The sequence below is a fragment of the Zea mays genome, chromosome 6, assembly GCF_902167145.1.
Source record: "Zea mays cultivar B73 chromosome 6, Zm-B73-REFERENCE-NAM-5.0, whole genome shotgun sequence".
NCBI lineage: Eukaryota > Viridiplantae > Streptophyta > Magnoliopsida > Poales > Poaceae > Zea > Zea mays.
Window position 1 is genome coordinate 54133854 of NC_050101.1, and position 13652 is coordinate 54147505.

Consider the following 13652-nt stretch of genomic DNA (forward strand, 5'->3'; position numbering starts at 1 on the left):
CGGATTATTCTATTCATCCTGGGAGTACCAAGATGTACCAGGATTTGAAGCAGAAGTACTGGTGGTGTGGACTGAAGAGAGTAGAGAGATGTGGCTGCACATGTGGCTATATGCTATGGGTGTCAAAGAGTTAAGGCCGAACACCAAAGACCAGCTGGACTATTATACCCACTAAAGATACCCGAGTGGAAGTGGGAAGCGATTGGTATAGACTTCATTACTGGATTGCCTCGCACCTCGAAAGAATATGTTTCGATATGGGTTATTGTGGATAGACTGACCAAAGTGGCTCATTTCATTTCGGTCAAGACTACCTATAAGTGATCTCAATTGGCTGAGTTATATATGGCTCGGATTGTGTCTCTACACGGTGTACCGAAGAGGATCATTTTGGATAGAGGATCATAGTTTACCTCTAGATTTTGGAAAAGTTTTCATGAGAATGTGGATACGAAGTTGAATTCTAGTTCAGCTTACCATCCTCAGACTGGTGGACATACTGAAAGGACTAATCAAGTATTGGAGGACATGTTGAGAGCTTGTGCCCTTCAGCATGGTAGTAGTGGGACAAGAGTCTACCTTATGCTGAGTTCTCATATAATAATAGTTACCAGGCCAGTCTGAAGATGTCACCGTTCGAGACTTTGTATGGCAGGAAATGCAGGACTCCTCTATATTGGGTCCAGACTGGAGGAAGATAGTTCTTTGGACCTGAACTTATTCAAGAAGCAGAAGAACAAGTCCGTAAAATCAGGGAGAACCTGAGGGTAGCTCAAACCAGGCAAAAGAGCTATGCTGATAATAGAAGAAGACCACTGGAATTTGAGGAAGGAGATTATGTGTATCTCAAGGTGTCACCAGTTCGTGGAATGAGGAGGTTCAAAGTTAAGGGCAAATTGTCCCCTCGCTTCATTGGACCATTCATGATCTTTAGGCGAGTTGGAAAGATGGCATACCAACTCGAGTTACCTGCTAGTCTAGCGGATGTGCATAATGTGTTCCACGTATCTCAACTGAAGAAGTGTCTCTGTGTCCCTGAGGAACAGTTACCAATGGAAGAGCTCAGTGTTCAGGGTGATTTGACTTACACAGAGTATCCGATCAAGATTCTTGACACATTGACTCGAGTTACAAGAAATAAGGTGATAAAGATGTGCAAAGTGCAATGGAGTCACCACGGAGAAGATGAAGCGACCTGGGAAAGAGAAGAAGAGCTTCGCATAGATTTTCCCCATCTTTTCTCTAGTTCTTCTTAAATCTCGAGGACGAGATTATTTTTAAGGGGGTAGGATTTGTAATACCCATTTTGTAAAAGAAATAAAAGGAGAATTTCCTTTCCTTTATATGTGATTTTTCCATTTATCATCACATGTGAACACTTCATTTGAAAATAAATGATTAATAAGAATATGAATACAATTAAATCATGCATCATGCTGGTGTTTATTGGTTTGTGCATTTATCTATAGTGGTAATGATAAGAATACATAAAAGAAGAGAATTAGTCCTAACCCAATTTGCACTCTAGAATTTAGAAAAGGGGAAGGAAATGAATACTATACAATACAAGTAAAATCATAATTAAATAACTTCATCACAGTGGGTATGATCAAAATAAATAATTAGTCAGTGTACAAAGGTGCCACAAAGTTTGAATTTAAATTGAAGTTTGAATTTGGAAAGAAGGAAAAGATAAAAGAAAAGAAAATAAAAAGAGAAAAGGAAAAAACCTACCTGGGCCAGACTCCCCCAATTTGGCCCATCATCTCACCCCTCGCGCGGACTAGGATCCTCTCCACCGCGGGTGCTGCTGCCCTGTCACGCGAAGCCCAACTGTCTGTCGCTCAGTGGCGCCATGTCGCCCACTCATGTCACTGGTCCGCGGGACCCGCACGTCATCCGCTGTTTCGCACCCACATTGAACCGGCCTCTAACTGCGTTCGCGGGCCCACGGAACAGACTCTCAACTGCGCTCCTCCGTCTCACTGTCACGCGGGCCGGCTTTGTCAGCGCATTCTTGTCTGCGCTCGCGAACCCGCTGCGAGCTCCGCGCGCAATCCGTAAGCTCCGGGAATCGGTTGAAGTCCGCCTTGACCTGGGGATAAAACCTCCCCTAGACACCCCCGAGTTTTTCCTGCCCTCTCCCTGCGCAGAAACCACGCACCGACCTTGCAGCCATAGCCACCTACCGCCGCCACGAGGAAGAAAGTGGCCGCCGCCGTAGACCACCGCAATTAGAGCGTTTCAAGCCCCGATTGGGATACCTAAAGCTCGGGTGGCTCACGTAGAAGAAGTACGTGGGCGCAATTGGAAAAAATAGCCCACGACACCTCGGGCATTCCTCGCCGGAGTTGGTGCCCCGCCGCTCGCCGTGGGAAGGATGCCACACCATTGGAATACCAGTATGAACCTCACCCAGACATTCGCAATTGCTTCCTCGTCGTGTAGACGTAACCCGAACGGAGTTCGAGCGCGTAGTGTTGAGGTTCGCGTGGCACCGGCCATGGCTTCGATGTGCGGGCTGGGCGCCGCCGTGCCACTGCTTGGGGGAGACGGTGGGGGAAGTCGAACCGTTGGTCCATTGACCGACGCCTCAGATTAGGTTTCACGCAGCGGATTGGTAGACTCAACCATGGCCGGTGGATTTTGATCGTGCGGCAACTGAGTGACCGGGGATTGTGAACTGAGGGCCGTTGATTTCGGATCCGGCGACCAGAAACGAGTGCGGATTCATGACTGGCCCAGATCTAATCTTACGCGTCCAATTCTAATCGGACGGCCAGTGCTATCCGATACCCTTTCGCTCTGGCATTTAGCATAAGAAACCCTGTAATTATTAGGAATGAACCCGCGGTCCATGGACCCTGTTCGCTGAGTCTTGGCGATCTTGCGGGTTAGCCCCGGGGTTTTCTGGAAAATGAGGCCTAGTCCAGTGCTGACTTAAAATTGAATAAATGAATTGAGAAATACATTTTTAATATGGAAATAATTACTAGAACATATAAAATTCATAGAAAATTCATATGAAGTCCAAATTTACCCATTCTAGTTTCTAAAATTTTGTAATTTTATTCTCTATCACTTAGAGTCTCTTTTTTTACATGAAAACAATGATAAAATTTATTTCTCACTTAATCCTATTTTAAGTACATAAAATCTTTGAAAATTCATAACTTAGAATCTATAACTTAAAAAAATTATGATTCCTGTTCCTAGGATTGTATTCATAACTTAATACCAAACCTCGGTAGTGTCTAAGGGTCTAGCTAACCCTGACGACATGGGATACACGACTTGTGGGTACAGGGTACAACCTCTGCAGAGTGTAAAACTGGTATACTAGCCGAGCTCATAGTCATGAGCAGCTCAGGACTCTCCGATGATTAATTTATGGAACTTAAATTCAATTTGTCATTTGCATATGCATGGGTTTATTATTTAATTTTGCTCTATTACTTTTATTAAGGTTTGGTATTTACTTACATTTAGTAACTGCTAATAAAATTTTGACCAACTACTTAAAAGCAATGCTCAGCTTTAAACCCCTATTGTTGATCAGCCTTACACATCACATGAACTCCCACCTTTGGCGAGTTCATGCCACATTATTCCCCACAACTTGTTGAGCGATGAACATGTGTGAGCTCACCCTTGCTGTATCACACCCCCACAGGAGAAGAACAGGTGGTTCAAGAGGAGTCACGTATCGAGGAGTTCGATTCGATCTAGGTGGCGTTTCCCTAGTTGACTTTGCGCCGAGAACGATCCTTAGTTCGTTTTATATTTATCACTTATTTTGTAAGACTTCCGCTACGTAATAAATACTCTGATGTTATTGTGACATTTATCTCTATACACTCTGTTGTTATATATGTTGTCTTCTTTGGCGCATGTATGAGATGCACCCGGCTTTGTTCTTTAAAACTGGGTGTGACAAGATCATCGATATGGCCGAATCTATTGTTGACGAAGTTGTTAACAAGTTGTTAAATGAAGTTGGGGAGAAGATCCTGAAAGAGGACTAGTACTTATTGTAAAAAACATTTTTAGATGACCAATGTAGCTTTGCTGTAACAAGACTGTAATATTTGATGTGCATATTTTTGAATCTAATATGTAAATTATTTGTAATTCAGTTCTTTGCGATGCATGAAACTTTATATACATACCGTTTTTGAGCCTTCGTCGAAAAAACACCTTCCCTTCTTTTCATGCTTCGTAAAGAAAAAGATCCGTACTTCGTAAAAATATCCATGCTTCGTAAAAACACCCATGCTTCGTAAAAATTTCCATACTTCGTAAAAACATCCATGCTTTGTAAATAAGGAATTCCTTCTTTTGCAACAGAACTGACGAAGCTGTATTTTTTGGCTTTGTGCCTTGGCACATTTTCATTTTTACAAAGCATTCTCCGAAGATCGACTTCGTAGTCACTTCGTGTCATAGGTGCGATATGATGTATGATGTGATGCTATGCGGGATGATGTGATGATATGATGCAAAGAATGATGCCAATGTCGAAGACACCACACCCACACGCCCACACTGAAACACACAATCTCTGCGTCCCCTTAGGAACAATTGAAATCTCTTTGCCGTTTATTTTTCGGCTTCACCGCTTATTTTTTGGTGTAAGTTCTGCATCCCCTTAGGAACGTCTTTTGAACTTCTTCGCCTTCTATTTCGGCGGTATAAGTTCTGCATCCCCTTAGGAATGTCTTTTGAACTTCTTCGCCATATATTTCGGCGGTATTTGGCTCTGCATTCCCTTTGGAACGACTTTTGAGCAGAAAACTTACACTGCGCTCCCTTAGTAATGACTTTTTGTAGCTTCGGCAGAACTTACGCTGCGCTCCCTTAGGAACGACTTTTTGTAGTTTCGGTGACTTTTAGCTCTGCATTCCCTTAGGAACAACTTTTGAGCTTCGGCACTTTTTAAGCTTCTTAAGTCTGTGAAGAAGATATATTTCAATTCTGATAAAAGCGAAACTATTACAAAAAATTAAAACTAGATTTACATTGTTTGTTCCTTATTGAAAAAAATGACATAAAATATAAAAGTATTTTGGGGGTAGGATATCACTCAATAAATGTGCTTTGATTCTGGCACAGTACTATTGACTGTGCGAGCTTCGGATTCCTCCCTAAACTCCTGTTGCTATTGGGTGTGCTAGCGCCCTTCTGGCTGTTGGCTTCGGGAATAGGTTGGTTGCAGTGGTGGTGGAGGGAGTTGTGGCCAGAAAGCCTGGGAATGGCTAGCCAAAGCAACAGAAGCTGCAAGATGATTGCCCACATATTCTGGTATGTAGGGAGAGTGGCACGAAGCAGTGTGCAAGACCTGCTTCGGCTGATTCTGTCGAGCTTCGGCTTCCGTGATCTCCTTCTGCTTCTGAATGGTGATTTGGCACATTCTTGTAGTATGACCCTTGTCCTCACCACAGAATAAGCAATAAATCTTCCTGGGCTGATCCCCATATCTTCCTCCGAAGCCCCTGGCGGCCTGAAAGAGCTTTGTTGTTGCCCCGGAGATTGTGAGGTGTATTGTGACCTCTGAGGTTGACTTCCCTTGTCGTCGCTCTGACTGGAGCTGTGGATCGACCTAACATGTCTCGGGTGAATTCGTCCTCCGAAGCCCCTGGTCATCTCAGAGAATCTGTAAGCTTCCTCCCTTCTTTGGCGGAAATCGTTGTCTGCATGGATGTACTCATCCATCTTCTGAAGCAGCTTCTCTAGAGTCTGTGGGGGCTTTCTGGCGAAATATTGAGCAGTAGGTCCTGGCCGAAGACCCTTGATCATGGCCTCAATGACAATTTCATTGGGCACTGTAGGCGCTTGTGCCCTCAGTCGCAAGAACCTTTGGACATATGCCTGAAGGTATTCTTCGTGGTCTTGCGTGCATTGGAACAGGGCCTGAGCTATGACTGGCTTCATTTGAAAGCCTTGGAAACTGGTAACCAGCATGTCCTTGAGCTTCTGCCACGACGTGATAGTCCCTGGCCTAAGAGAAGAATACCATGTCTAGGCTACATTCCGGATTGCCATGGTGAAGGACTTTACCATGACTTCGGTATTGCCCCCGTACGAAGATATAGTTGCTTCGTAACTCATCAGAAACTGCTTTGGATCTGAATGCCCATCATACATGGGAAGCTAGGGTAGCTTGTATGATGGGGGCCATGGGGTAGCCTGCAGTTCTGCTGCCAAGGGAGAAGCATCATCAAAAGTAAAAGTATCATGATTCAAATCATCATACCATCCATCTTCGTTGAATAGGCCCTCTTGATGAAGCTCCCTGTGCTGGGGCCTTCGGTCTTGTTCATCTTGAACAAGATGACGCACTTCTTCAGTAGCTTCGTCGATCCTGCTTTCAAGATCGGCCAGCTGGGCCATCTTCTCCTTCTCCCTTTGCATTTGTTGATGGATGATTTCCATGTCTCTAATCTCTTGGTCCAACTCCTCCTCCTGGAGTGTTGGACTTGTGGCCTTTCTCTTCTGGCTTCGAGCCTCTCGAAGAGAGAGAGTCTCCTGGTTTGTGTCCAGTGGCTACAGTGCAGCAGCCCCTGGCGCAGTTATCTTCTTCGGCGGTATGACGAAGGTCAGTGCTTGTCGAAGGTGGTCGAATGAGTTCACCGGAGGTGGGCGCCAATGTTGGGGACTTGTTCTCAAATGCTATGAATTAAGAACAAGGCAACACAAAATATTAAATGTTAATGCCCTTCGTCCTTCGAAGCATTATTTCCCTCATGATATAATGATCTTCAGACGAAGGTTATGAAGGACATACCTTCATAATCACGATATATGTTAATAAAAGAAGAAGCATACGAAATATATAAGACAACATAAACAATCATATAGCATTATTAATTCATTCTCATTATACTATCATGGAAAGTCAGAAACAATATTGAATTACAAATGTACCTTCGACTTGATAGAAGAAGAAAGTACAAGCGTGACGCATAAACGAGTACAAGTCAGCGTGAACAGTACGGGGGTATTGTTCATCTATTTATAGGCACAGGACGCATCTTGTGAGAAATTACATTCATACCCTTCATATTTACTATAGTCTTATAGACAACCCAATGGGGACTAGATAGCCTTTTCCCCTTTAAGTCGGTTCCTTTTTCCGCCATTTAGCCGAAGCTATCTTATTCGTAGCTTCGGAGCAACACCGACCTTCGTCACGACCATGCCCTTCACGTTGTATATGCTTTTAACCCGAATCCGAAGGTACCTGTTCCTATGTCACACTTGGAAGACATTGTTAAATCATGTTTTTGAGGACCTTCGGAAGACGAAGGCCCCCAACAGGTACCCCAAGGGATCCACTTTTGATTTAATATCATATTCAAATGCTGATTGGGCAGGGTGTAAAATTGATAGGAAGAGCACATAAGGAACTTGTCAGTTTCTTGGGAGATCCCTAGTGTCTTGGGCTTCAAAGAAACAAAATTTAGTAGCTCTTTCCACCGCCGAAGCCGAGTATATTGCCGCAGGCCATTGTTGCGCGCAATTGCTTTGGATGAGGCAAACCCTTAGGGACTATGGCTACAAATTGAGAAAAGTCCCTCTCCTATGTGACAATGAGTGCAATTCGCATGGCGGATAATCCCGTTGAACACAACCGCACTAAGCACATAGCCATTCGGTATCACTTTTTGAGGGATCACCAACAAAGGGGGATATCGAGATTGCTTATGTTAGCACAAAAGAACAATTAGCCGATATCTTTACCAAACCTTTAGATGAGAAAACCTTTACCAAACTTAGGAATGAGCTAAACATTCTTGATTCTAGGAACTTTGATTGAAACTTTGCACACATAACTCATTTATATACTTTTGATCACTTCTCTGTTATGTCTATGACTAATGTGTTTTCAAGTGTATTTCTATACTAAGTCGTAGATTGAAAGGGAAATGGAGTTTTCGGCGAAGACAAGGCTTCCACTCCACTCTATCTGTATTATCTACCCTTCGCCATCACTCCACATTACTCTCAATTTGGTATAATCTTCACTCATATTTACTTGTACCAATGGGAGAGAATCCAAGGGCTCTCAAACGACTCCATTTTTGGTGATTAATGCCAAATGGGGAGAAATATTAAGTCCAAAGCAAAAGGACCACACCACCACACCAATTTCAAAATTTTCTATTGATATATTTTATTATATATTCAAAGATTTTTCAAATTGGTAGATTTTTCAATTGGTATCTAAATCTTTTTGTTTAAGTCAAAGGAAAAGAATTTGAAACAGAGGGAGAAAATTTCAAATCTTGAAAATGCTTCTCGAAATCTTATTCATGTACCTTTGACTATTTACAAAAATATTTTGAAAAGATTTTCCAAAAGAATTTGCAAAAACAAAACAAGTGGTGCAAATGTGGTCCAAAATGTTAAAAAGAAAGAAAGCAATCCATGCATATCTAGTTAAAGTATAAATTGGTTTAATTCCAAGCAACATTTGCACTTACCTTATGCAAACTAGTTCAATTATGCACTTATACATTTGCTTTGGTTTGTGTTGCCATCAATCACCAAAAAGGGTGAGATTGAAAGGGAAATAGGGTCAAACCTTTTCCAAAATGATTTTGGTGGTTGAAATGCCCAACACAAATAATTGGACTAACTAGTTTGCTCTAGATTTTACCTTCTACAGGTGCTAAAGGTTCAACATAAACCAATAAAAAGATCCAAGTTAGGGTTCAAAACAAAGGAGCAAAAGAAACCGAAGAGAACCCTAGTATGGCGCACCGGACTGTCCGGTGCTCAGGGCCGTACTTCTTCCAACTTGCCACCTTCGGGTTTCTAGAGAGCCGCTCCACTATAATTCACCAAACTGTCCGGTGTGGCACCAGACTGTTCGGTGCACCAAGCGGAGCAACGACTAACAGCGCAATGGTCGTCTGCAAAAGTGTGAACAATGCGTGAACAGTGTGGTCAGAAGTCAGAGCAGGCGTCAGAGGCGCACCGGACAGTGAACAGGACCTGTCTGGTGTAGCACCAGACTGTCCGGTGCCCCAAGTTGTCAGAGCTCCAACGGTCGAAACCGTCAGAACCCGAACGGTTGGGTGACGTGGCTGGCGCACCGGACAGTGTCCGGTGGCGCACCGGACTGTCTGGTGCACCCATCAACAGACAGACTCCCCAGCGATTGAGTTGATGGTTGGGGCTATGAATACCCCACAACCACCACCACTCCAAGCATCCAAGTTTTTCAGACATCTCATTCAATACAAGAGCTTGTGCAATCAATACAAGACACAATTCAATATAAACAAAGCCTCTCCAAGTCCCAAATCCACTCCAAACCAATAGTGACTAGAGAGAGTGTTTTGCTCGTGTTCTTTGAGCTCTTGTTCTTGGATCGCTTTCTTCCTTCCTCATTCTTGTTCCCGAGTGTTTTGTAAGCAAGGGAAGAGACACCAATTGTGTGGTGGTCCTTGCGGGGTCTAAGTGACCTGTGAGAATTAAGCAGAAAGCTCACTCGGTCTAAGTGACCGTTTGAGAGAGGGAAAGGGTTGAAAGAGACCCGGTCTTTGTGACCACCTCAACGGGGACTTGTTCTTTGGAACCGAACCTCGGTAAAACAAATCACTGTGTCATCCACTCTATTTCTTTGGTTGATTTGTTTTTCCCTCTCTTTCGGACTCAAATTTATTTCTAACGCTAACCCCGGCTTGTAGTTGTGCTTTAAGTTTATAAATTTCAGTTTCCACCTATTCACCCCCTCGAGGAGACTTTCACTCACCTCCTTGGCATACAATGCTCCATTGACCCCGGCTGCCGTCGTGTAGTGACCGCACTTGTACCCACCATAGCCAGCATGGGAGACCCAGTCTCAGGACAAGTGTGGGATAAAGTTCACGCCAGCTTCACTCAGGTACTAGGTTTATCGATTACCATATTTCCCGACATATGTTTAGTACTTTCAAATGCTTGACTCAGGTATCCACACATTAATCCTTAGTTTCATTTCCGTCTCATGGACAAGGCATCCACCCTGGATCCAAGTCCATAGACCATCATAGATCCCGTTATCAAGATGAATACACTCAATTCCTGACCTCACGCATGTGCTAGAAAAATCACTCGACTTCTACCAAGATCCTGATTAGCAAGCATCTACTCGACATTGCATAGTAGTATCCATCTCAAAAAGGAATCCTAAGTTCATGCAACTAAGGGTTTCAAGCAACTCCTACACTTAAGTGCACATTACAACCCTACAAACATTAAGTGTAGTGAAGTATCATATATAATGGTTATGCATAAAACCGGGGCTTGCCTTCAAAAGCTGGGGCTGCGGGGAGATCCTCGGTGGCAGGCTCTTGAGCTGGCTCCTGACCTCTTGGGCAGCTCCTTGCTCGGGGATGAGCATGTACTCACTGTCAGTGAGGTTGCAATCTAAATGAATTCAATGAATAAGAGATATGTATGCCATGGTATGTAATTAATAATTGAAATGCGAGGTGAAGTGCTCAAGTTAGAAGGGCATGTCTTAGCTCCCTTATTCAAGGTTCTTGGGGTATACTTGGCAATTAGAAGTAAGTGTGGTCAATCTAAGAAGTTGGATTAAGGTTGTACTTAACAATCCCTCTATGTCTTAGTGATGATTAAATAGGGTTCTTGGCTGAAGCATTTATGACTTAACTTAGTACTTCATTTATCCCTTTTTCCCTTTTTATTTATGCTTCTTAGAGTAGTTTTGAACTACAACATAGTTCCAAAAATTCTGTAAAAATTACAGTGGCTTCTCACTGGTTTGCGTAGCTCAGTATAAAAAATTTAGGCTTAAAATGATAATGGTTTTCTCTATACAAAAAATATTAAAATTTAGGGCAGAGGGGGTGCTTTGAACTACAATTCTCTTCTAACAGTGGATTTTTTCCTAAGGTTTATTTTTGCTGGCATCCAGGGGTAATAATAAAACTTTGTACCAAATTTTAGCCAATGATACCCAATGGTCATTTTATTGTGATTTTCTAACGTTTTAGGGCCTAGTGGTGCTTTCTACTACTACATTTGAAAAATGTCAAACAACAGATTTCCTAATTTTTCTATCTTCTTCTTTGCGCAAGAGCAATCATTCTAGAAGTTGGCTAATTTTTCTCAAAGGGAAGGGGTGGTATAATTTCTTGGAATATATGGCCTTTTTCATGGGGTAGGGAGTGAGGTGTATTATATCATATTTTTATCTCAAATTCATATTTTTCTCTGGTGGCTTACATCAAAATTAAGTGGGTAAAAATTGGTTTGCTCACTGTTTCACATTTGAAGCCTTTCTTTTGATTTATTTGAACTATTGGCTAAATCCAAGTTCTATTTGTTTAACTTACTTACTGTGATGGTTGGGGTGTTTATCATTTTTGTAGTGGTATACTAATAGTTAGAGGTTTACTAAATTTTTCTTGCCATTATTGTGTTTGTCCTTGTATTTTTAATCATGGCTTTTCTTTATTTCTTAATGTCTAATAAAATTATAACCTTAGAATAGCACTAGGCTAGGGTTCCATACATTTTTCCTAGGTTTTATATGACGTAGGCAAACTAGGAAAAATATGGTCATTCTCTGGTTTGGATTTTCCATCACGTTTTCCATTTTCGTAAAGTTTGGGCAGAAATAGCCTTTAATGGATATCTCTGGTTTACTTTTGTATACTGGGGTGTTCAATATTTTTAAACAATGTGTCTACTAGGTGAGTATCTCACCAAATTTTCTTAAGTCCAGTATAGAAGTATTTTTATTTTTCTCTGTATTAATTTGGTTTGGGTAGTTTCCTAATTTAAATTTAAAATCTAAAAATTAGTACAGAAAACATGAAGTTTACTATTTTTGTTTAATAGTGCATATATCACAGAGCCTAACAAAATTTGTTTGACTAAATTTGGATGAGTATTCTTTAAGTTATTCATTTAACTAGTTTGCTGCAGATTTAAATAATTGAATTTCAAATGGAAAAGGAAATTCTACTTTGCGCTAGGGTCCCTGGTATAGTTTTCCTGCGTCCCTTACAAATAGGTCCTCGGGTTACTATTCCACCAAGTCTCTGACAATGCAGAAAACCCCCTAGGGTAACCCTAAATCTAACCCGCGGTCCTCCCCCTATTGGAACACTGCCCGCGGTGGAGAAAAGTGCGGCAGGGCTTACCGGCGACGACATAGCTCCGGCGAAGTGGTCGACGACATAGGGGAGGTCGCGGCGGTCACGTTGATGTGCCGGTCGTTGGCGGGGATGGCCGGAGTTGGTCGGACCTCGTGCGCAGGCGGGGAAGCTCGTCGGCAGGAAGGATTCCAGCTTAACCATGGCGGGATAACTCAATCCAGTGAGTCGAGGAGCTTCATGGGAGGTCAGGGAAGTCGTAGGCGCAAGGAATTGAAAAATGGTTCACCTGAATGCCTGGTCTATGAGCGGTGACGGGCGGCCGAAGTCTAGCGAGGGTGATCTCACTGCTCCAGTGAGGCAGGGTCTCGGTTCTTGCTTGGAAAAGCTTCACGGCACCACGAGAAAGCTATCTAGGGGCTCGGGTGAGGCTAGGTGTCTACGGCAACGGCTGGCCGCGGTGGTCGGTGCTCGAGTGGCTCGGGCGGGCGGCGTAGAGCTCGTCGGAGCTAAGAGCTGGGTCTGGACAGTGAGGGCAAGTGTGGAGTGGAGTGTAGCACGTCCGGGGTGGCTTTATAAGTGCTGGCGCAGTGCACGGTCGGGCACTAACCGCCGCGGGCGCGCGGGATGGCGTGCACCGGCGCGTCAGCTGCGGTCGAGCACGTGGCACATTGCTTTTGCTCCTGTTCTAACGCTGATAGGCTTCATATCTTCGTGAATTTGGGCAAGATTGCCGTGTAAGATATGTTCCTGAGGTAAGCTTTGTCGTTTATGTGTAGGAGCCGAGGGGTTTTCGGCCATGTATAGTGAGTTGTCGTGTCCTTAAGTTGCCAGTGTCTCACTGTTGCGTCTCGAGGCAAAGCCATGTCAAAACATGTCAAATGACTGAGATTTGCCTCCAAACTTTTCCAGGATGTGCCTAAGGTAATTTGGTGCCACTTTTATATTTTGGTTTTGTAGATTTGAGTTTTGGAAAACAGAGAACACGGCTGAACTTTATGAAGAGGTCAAAATTTAGATTATCAATTTTCTAAATTTCCCATTGAGTTTTCACTTGAGGGGTTATTTTGGGAATTTTGCAAAACCCCTTTGATAAAACTTCCTTACTATATTTTGTAGCTTATTTAATGTACTATAACTTTGTTATTTGGTCCTCATCATGATTTTATGTTTTTCACAATCTTTTTACAAATTTGCCCCTTTGCGCTTAAATGGCTTACTTAGGGTTATTTTAGGTTTTGTGCATTTTTCTCACTTGTGGTGCCTGATATGGTTAAGGTATGATCCTTAAGATGAAACGACTTACTCAAATTTTTGCTTCTCAAGTTTTGGCGTCTTTTGCTCAATTATGTTTACATGTGATAATGGCCACCAGTTGGGTACTGAGAAGAAACCCTAGGTAACACTTGGGTGTTACAGTCTTCCCCCCTTAAAGGAATCTCGTCTCGAGATTCGGGTCGGGATCCTCCAGGGGTGAGGAAAAGGTTATGGCTTGCTTTCATGGTGTGGGTTTGTTTATTAAGGTCCCTTAGAAAACTG